Consider the following 8619-nt stretch of genomic DNA (forward strand, 5'->3'; position numbering starts at 1 on the left):
TCTAATGTCAGAAAATGGCACTTTACTCTTGACATTTTTCGGTTTTTTCAATTTTCTGGGAAATCCTATCATTAGATTTTTTTAAAAATACGATATTCTTGCTTAACTAACGTTTTTACATAGGGATTAAGCATTTAGAACGAAATCTAATGTAGGAAAATGGTACTTTACTCTTGATCGGTACGTTGGGACTTTGAAAATATTCGGGCGTTCCAATCGCTCGTCTGTTGCATCATAGCGCGTCTCGGCGCAATCGACCGATTCGCTCGATCAATTATTTTCGATTTACGGCTAAAATAAATTTTTCTCATTTTATTCAATAACATATTCCTGCTTAAATAACTTTTTTACATATGGATTAAGCATTTAGAACGATACATTGTTTAAAATAAGGGCACTTTACTCTTGACATTTTACGGTTTTTTCAATTTTCTGAAAAATCCTATCATTAGATTTTTTTAAAAATACGATATTCTTGCTTAACTAACGTTTCTACATAGGGATTAAACATTTAGAACGAAATCTAATGTCAGAAAATGGCACTTTACTCTTGACATTTTTCGGTTTTTTCAATTTTCTGGGAAATCCTATCATTAGATTTTTTTAAAAATACGATATTCTTGCTTAACTAACGTTTTTACATAGGGATTAAGCATTTAGAACGAAATCTAATGTAGGAAAATGGTACTTTACTCTTGATCGGTACGTTGGGACTTTGAAAATATTCGGGCGTTCCAATCGCTCGTCTGTTGCATCATAGCGCGTCTCGGCGCAATCGACCGATTCGCTCGATCCATTATTTTCGATTTACGGCTAAAATAAATTTTTCTAATTTTTTTCAATAACATATTCCTGCTTAAATAACTTTTTTACATAGGGATTAAGCATTTAGAACGATACATTGTTTAAAATAAGGGCACTTTACTCTTGACATTTTACGGTTTTTTCAATTTTCTGAAAAATCCTATCATTAGATTTTTTTAAAAATACGATATTCTTGCTTAACTAACGTTTCTACATAGGGATTAAGCATTTAGAACGAAATCTAATGTCAGAAAATGGCACTTTACTCTTGACATTTTTCGGTTTTTTCAATTTTCTGGGAAATCCTATCATTAGATTTTTTTAAAAATACGATATTCTTGCTTAACTAACGTTTTTACATAGGGATTAAGCATTTAGAACGAAATCTAATGTAGGAAAATGGTACTTTACTCTTGATCGGTACGTTGGGACTTTGAAAATATTCGGGCGTTCCAATCGCTCGTCTGTTGCATCATAGCGCGTCTCGGCGCAATCGACCGATTCGCTCGATCCATTATTTTCGATTTACGGCTAAAATAAATTTTTCTCATTTTATTCAATAACATATTCCTGCTTAAATAACTTTTTTACATATGGATTAAGCATTTAGAACGATACATTGTTTAAAATAAGGGCACTTTACTCTTGACATTTTTCGGTTTTTTCAATTTTCTGGGAAATCCTATCATTAGATTTTTTTAAAAATACGATATTCTTGCTTAACTAACGTTTCTACATAGGGATTAAGCATTTAGAACGAAATCTAATGTCAGAAAATGGCACTTTACTCTTGACATTTTTCGGTTTTTTCAATTTTCTGGGAAATCCTATCATTAGATTTTTTTAAAAATACGATATTCTTGCTTAACTAACGTTTTTACATAGGGATTAAGCATTTAGAACGAAATCTAATGTAGGAAAATGGTACTTTACTCTTGATCGGTACGTTGGGACTTTGAAAATATTCGGGCGTTCCAATCGCTCGTCTGTTGCATCATAGCGCGTCTCGGCGCAATCGACCGATTCGCTCGATCCATTATTTTCGATTTACGGCTAAAATAAATTTTTCTCATTTTATTCAATAACATATTCTTGCTTAAATAACTTTTTTACATAGGGATTAAGCATTTAGAACGATACATTGTTTAAAATAAGGGCACTTTACTCTTGACATTTTACGGTTTTTTCAATTTTCTGAAAAATCCTATCATTAGATTTTTTTAAGAATACGATATTCTTGCTTAACTAACGTTTCTACATAGGGATTAAGCATTTAGAACGAAATCTAATGTCAGAAAATGGCACTTTACTCTTGACATTTTTCGGTTTTTTCAATTTTCTGGAAAATCCTATCATTAGATTTTTTTAAAAATACGATATTCTTGCTTAACTAACGTTTTTACATAGGGATTAAGCATTTAGAACGAAATCTAATGTAGGAAAATGGTACTTTACTCTTGATCGGTACGTTGGGACTTTGAAAATATTCGGGCGTACGCGGCGCGCTCGGCGCTTCGAACAGCTCCGGTGTCCCCATTATTTTCGATTTACGGCTAAAATAAATTTTTCTAATTTTTTTCAATAACATATTCCTGCTAAAATAACTTTTTTACATAGGGATTAAGCATTTAGAACGATACATTGTTTAAAATAAGGGCACTTTACTCTTGACATTTTACGGTTTTTTCAATTTTCTGAAAAATCCTATCATTAGATTTTTTTAAAAATACGATATTCTTGCTTAACTAACGTTTCTACATAGGGATTAAGCATTTAGAACGAAATCTAATGTCAGAAAATGGCACTTTACTCTTGACATTTTACGGTTTTTTCAATTTTCTGGGAAATCCTATCATTAGATTTTTTTAAAAATACGATATTCTTGCTTAACTAACGTTTTTACATAGGGATTAAGCATTTAGAACGAAATCTAATGTAGGAAAATGGTACTTTACTCTTGATCGGTACGTTGGGACTTGGAAAATATTCGGCCGTACGCGGCGCGTCTCGGCGCTTCGAACAGCTCCGGTGTCCCCATTATTTTCGATTTACGGCTAAAATAAATTTTTCTAATTTTTTTCAATTACATATTCTTGCTTAGATAACTTTTTTACATAGGGATTAAGCATTTAGAACGACATATTGTTTAAAATAATGGTACTTTACTCTTGTGATTTTTCGGTTTTTTTTGATTATTTGGAAAAATAAATTTTTGTAATTTTTTTAAATACGATATTCGTGATCAGTGAACGATTTCACATATGGATTAAGCATTTAGAATCGTGCGGAAGCGTTATTAAAAAAGTTTACTCGATGCGATGGGACTTTGAAAAGTTTGTGAAAATTTTCATATTGGGAAAAAATGTGTAATTTTTTGTCTAGTTTACGGTAGTGTAATTTATTTTAATGTTTACTATAAATTTTTTTTTCGTTCGTTCACGCGCTATGTTACAACAGCACGGCCGGGCGGTCTGTTGCCGCGGCGGTTTACACTCATAAGCGCGCGTGCTATTCGGCCGGCGGCGCCGGCGTCCTTGCCGGCCGTTCGGTATCTATAAGAGATACACGGTCCGTGCGAGGCGGACGGAGCAGAGCGGGTTTTGGGCCAATTCTACGATCTCGGTCGAGAAGCTGTCTCAGAGCTCCTTCGGGGCTTCGGTCCTGACTGTTTCGTGCCGTTTACGTTACGGACTTTTCTCCACACAGCGTGGCCACGGGTCGGTGTCTTTGACCGAATGGCCCATATGTGGCAAGCCCTACGGGGTTGGTTACCCGTATGCACTTTGTATGTATACTCGTACTCACTGAGCAATCGACTCTTCTGTCCGAGCGATGGAAAAATTTTTTAAAATGCATCTGTAAGATTTGGAAGCAAATCGTACCAATTGAAAACTGTGGCTAAAATGAATAGCCCAGTGGAGAGAGAAAACTATCAAAAAACTGATTTTTTAAATCAAGAGGTGTCAGAAATCGAAATGCCTAGCGCGAGCGGAAGAACACGCTTTCTCGCCAGTCCAGCATGTGTCCTGTCCGTTCTTCCTCGGCTTGCCGATTTTGCCCAGATCAGAGGTTTCGTGCTTCCGGCGGTCAGAAGATCAGCGTGAGCGTACGCGCTTCCACGACTATGGCATCACCCATGTACTTTTTCCTTTGAATATATTTGAGTACATAAAAAATATTAAAACATATAGAGAGAACTGTGTCTTGGATCTTAAAAATTTGTCAATAGCGATGATATATTATTACTTAACTTGAAGTATTTGTACGTTTTAGCTGGGACGTACATTTATCTTACAAGATGTTAATAGCGAGACTCTTGAAGATAAAATTATCTTGTGATTTTATGAAGGCAAAGATAGAAACGTACGAAGCTGGCGTACGTAGAAAAATGTGATTTTACGATAGAACAAAAATATAATACGTACGTTTTTGGGCGTACGGTAAAATATCTGTATGGTAGAAAAATGAAAGAAATTGAGCGTTAAAGAAGATATGTTACAAGCGCGGAATGTGGCAAAACTTGTACATATTTGAAAGAGAAAAGTGGTGTGTCGACCTGACATATATATATGAAACAGGCGACGATGGAAAAGGATTTAAATTTTGTCCATTTTATATATACATATTGTATAGTTCCCTGGTTGATCCTGCCAGTAGTCATATGCTTGTCTCAAAGATTAAGCCATGCATGTCTCAGTACATGCCGTATTAAGGTGAAACCGCGAATGGCTCATTAAATCAGTTATGGTTTCTTAGATCGTACTAAAATTTACTTGGATAACTGTGGTAATTCTAGAGCTAATACATGCAAAACAGAGTTCCGACCAGAGATGGTAGGAACGCTTTTATTAGATCAAAACCAATCGGTGGCGGGTGTTTACACTCGTCCATCGTTTGCTTTGGTGACTCTGAATAACTTTGTGCTGATCGCATGGTCTTATAGCACCGGCGACGCATCTTTCAAATGTCTGCCTTATCAACTGTCGATGGTAGGTTCTGCGCCTACCATGGTTGTAACGGGTAACGGGGAATCAGGGTTCGATTCCGGAGAGGGAGCCTGAGAAACGGCTACCACATCCAAGGAAGGCAGCAGGCGCGCAAATTACCCACTCCCGGCACGGGGAGGTAGTGACGAAAAATAACGATACGGGACTCATCCGAGGCCCCGTAATCGGAATGAGTACACTTTAAATCCTTTAACGAGGATCCATTGGAGGGCAAGTCTGGTGCCAGCAGCCGCGGTAATTCCAGCTCCAATAGCGTATATTAAAGTTGTTGCGGTTAAAAAGCTCGTAGTTGAATCTGTGTGTCACAGTGTCGGTTCATCGCTCGCGGTGTTTAACTGGCATTATGTGGTACGTCCTACCGGTGGGCTTTGCTCTTCACGGGGCGGTCCAACTAATATCCCATCGCGGTGCTCTTCACTGAGTGTCGAGGTGGGCCGGTACGTTTACTTTGAACAAATTAGAGTGCTCAAAGCAGGCTACCTTCGCCTGAATACTGTGTGCATGGAATAATGGAATAGGACCTCGGTTCTATTTTGTTGGTTTTCGGAACCCCGAGGTAATGATTAATAGGGACAGATGGGGGCATTCGTATTGCGACGTTAGAGGTGAAATTCTTGGATCGTCGCAAGACGGACAGAAGCGAAAGCATTTGCCAAAAATGTTTTCATTAATCAAGAACGAAAGTTAGAGGTTCGAAGGCGATCAGATACCGCCCTAGTTCTAACCATAAACGATGCCAGCTAGCGATCCGCCGAAGTTCCTACGATGACTCGGCGGGCAGCTTCCGGGAAACCAAAGCTTTTGGGTTCCGGGGGAAGTATGGTTGCAAAGCTGAAACTTAAAGGAATTGACGGAAGGGCACCACCAGGAGTGGAGCCTGCGGCTTAATTTGACTCAACACGGGAAACCTCACCAGGCCCGGACACCGGAAGGATTGACAGATTGATAGCTCTTTCTTGATTCGGTGGGTGGTGGTGCATGGCCGTTCTTAGTTGGTGGAGCGATTTGTCTGGTTAATTCCGATAACGAACGAGACTCTAGCCTGCTAAATAGACGTAATTATGGTATCTCGAAGGCTCTCGGCTTCTGCCGGTGGGGTTTTTACTACCAACGTACAAACAAATCTTCTTAGAGGGACAGGCGGCTTCTAGCCGCACGAGATTGAGCAATAACAGGTCTGTGATGCCCTTAGATGTTCTGGGCCGCACGCGCGCTACACTGAAGGAATCAGCGTGTGTTCCCTGGCCGAAAGGCCCGGGTAACCCGCTGAACCTCCTTCGTGCTAGGGATTGGGGCTTGCAATTATTCCCCATGAACGAGGAATTCCCAGTAAGCGCGAGTCATAAGCTCGCGTTGATTACGTCCCTGCCCTTTGTACACACCGCCCGTCGCTACTACCGATTGAATGATTTAGTGAGGTCTTCGGACTGGTGCGCGGCAATGTTTCGGCATTGCCGATGATGCCGGGAAGATGACCAAACTTGATTATTTAGAGGAAGTAAAAGTCGTAACAAGGTTTCCGTAGGTGAACCTGCGGAAGGATCATTACAATGTTCCAATATATCTCAAAGAGAGAGGAGAGGAGGAGAGAAAATGAATTCGATTAGTTTGTGGATAAGAATTCATATAAAAAAAAAAGATATTGTTGAGCCCGCCAGATCATTCGTGCGTGATTTACACGGCCAGACGTGTGTACTACACGTATTAGGCCTTTGATCTGCGTTGCGTAGGCCACAACAAATCTTTCAAAGAGAGAGAGATATATGTGTTGTTGGGGTTTGTGATTATGAAGGTGCCCCAACGCACAAAAATATATAAAAATGTACAAAGTTGGGATGTGGTGTGGTGGAGAAGAGTTGGGCCCGACCAGATCATTCGTGCGTGATTTACACGGCAGACGTGTGTACTACACGTATTAGGCCTTTGATCTGCGTTGCGTAGGCCATCTTCCTTCCAAGACACACACGTGTTGGGGTTTGTGTGATTTTATGATAGTGCCTCAACACGGAAAAATAAGCGTACGAGAAGAGTTGGGCCCGACCAGATCATTCGTGCGTGATTTATACACGGCCAGACGCGTATTATATTACACGTATTAGGCCTTTGATCTGCGTTGCGTAGGCCATCTTCTCGATAGAGAGAAAGCCAATGTATTCTTTTTTCTTTCTTTACACACACACACACAGTTGTAGTAGGACAGGGAGGGATGCGAGCGTGCTAATCACGCTTCCTCAAGTCTTCGCTGTGGTGTAAAAAAAAAAGAAAAAAAGGAATCGTTGGGAAAGTCCAAAGGACGAAAATATCGGGCAGTCTGAAGATAACTTAATGCTCGTTTACATTGGTATCAAGAGAGACCGGCTTGTGTAGCTCGTTTCAATGCTGTGTCGTTGTCATTGACACCCTACTCTGTTGCGCGCTAGTGGCAGCATGAGCGTGGGACGTATATATATATGACACCCAGCTAGAGCCGGCCGTGAGTCCGTCCGGTGTAAATAACGACGAAAGGAGAGAGAAACTTTTCGAATCCAGTATCGGGTTGATAATTGTCCAGTTTGAATATCCATATCCCCGTCGTTTTTGGAGGTGATATACTCTCTGTGTTTCTTCGATAGAAGGCTTTTCAATGTTCTATTCGCTCCGACCGTCGAACTTGCAAGAAAACAGTGGTTTTGGATTTGCTCGTACATATATATATGGTTTCGACGGAAATATCTCGTTCTTTAAGGGACAATTATGTCGTTGTACGACGACTCCCGAATCTCCTTCGCGCGCTGGTTGGAGCTCTTCGGGTATCGGCTTGTTCCGAAATATAACACAAAAATGTGGTGGATAGCAAATACACATTATATATATGAGAGAATAAAAGGGAAAAATTACCCTGAACGGTGGATCACTTGGCTCGTGGGTCGATGAAGAACGCAGCTAATTGCGCGTCAACGTGTGAACTGCAGGACACATGAACATCGACATTTCGAACGCACATTGCGGTCCACGGATACAATTCCTGGACCACGCCTGGCTGAGGGTCGTTTACGTACTTATAAACTGCTTGCGTTGATGGCACTTGTTGCCTATATACGTACGAGCGAATGATGGGCGCTTCGTCGGCGTTTGTCGCGGTCCTATGAATATTGAGAAATTTTACGTACGTCTAACAGTCTTCGAGAGAGATGGAAATCGTGTTCGAACTAGCGTGAGTGTGGAAGGCGGTGTCGTGTGTCGTATATGTTTTATATACGTCCGCCCGTCTGAAACACCGCTTCGAAGCGGTGACAAAATCTTTTTCGGGACGATTCGTATCCGTAGAACTATCGAGATTTCACTGGTACATTTTCAACGCGCTCCCGACGTCGCCTGAAATGAAACGAGATGGGTTTAACCCACGAAAGCGTACTACACGAGTCTGTCCTATGTGAAGACTGTGTACAGAGATCGAACGAACGCATGAAAGAAATTGAACGAAAGAACACATAACCCGCAAAAATATAGAGTAGAATTGTGACCGTTGCTTCGAATTTGAATTTATATGTATATATATATCATAGCCCCAGGGAGTGGAACCTATGAGTGTGGAAGGATGTCTCTTACCGTTATGTTGCCAGAGGAAAAAAAGTCTCTCTCTTCGTACGACACATTTGTGTACGAATTGTATCGATGGCTATATAGATCCGATGTTGCACATATTCTGAGTAAAGAACACCCCACCCGGGTTACCGTCCTAAAACTCTTCTATTGGTGTGGCTATGATGTGTGTGTCAACGCAATCGCGAGTCTGGTTCTACGGGAAAACCGTTTGTCGGTCGCCCCA

At 40.5% G+C, this 8619-nt stretch overlaps 2 non-coding genes across 2 annotated transcripts; both read left to right on the plus strand.

The window, feature by feature from the left end:
* Nucleotides 1-4438: 4438 nt before the first annotated feature.
* Nucleotides 4439-6359, plus strand: LOC143263525 (small subunit ribosomal RNA). Its single transcript, XR_013036944.1, has one exon. It is a non-coding gene; the product is annotated as a small subunit ribosomal RNA (ribosomal RNA).
* A 1326-nt stretch (nucleotides 6360-7685) lies between these two features.
* On the plus strand, nucleotides 7686-7840 carry LOC143263531 (5.8S ribosomal RNA). Its single transcript, XR_013036947.1, has one exon. It is a non-coding gene; the product is annotated as a 5.8S ribosomal RNA (ribosomal RNA).
* The last annotated feature ends 779 nt before the right edge of the window (nucleotides 7841-8619 follow it).

Source organism: Megalopta genalis, unplaced genomic scaffold (genome assembly GCF_051020955.1).
Source record: "Megalopta genalis isolate 19385.01 unplaced genomic scaffold, iyMegGena1_principal scaffold0700, whole genome shotgun sequence".
Lineage (NCBI taxonomy): Eukaryota > Metazoa > Arthropoda > Insecta > Hymenoptera > Halictidae > Megalopta > Megalopta genalis.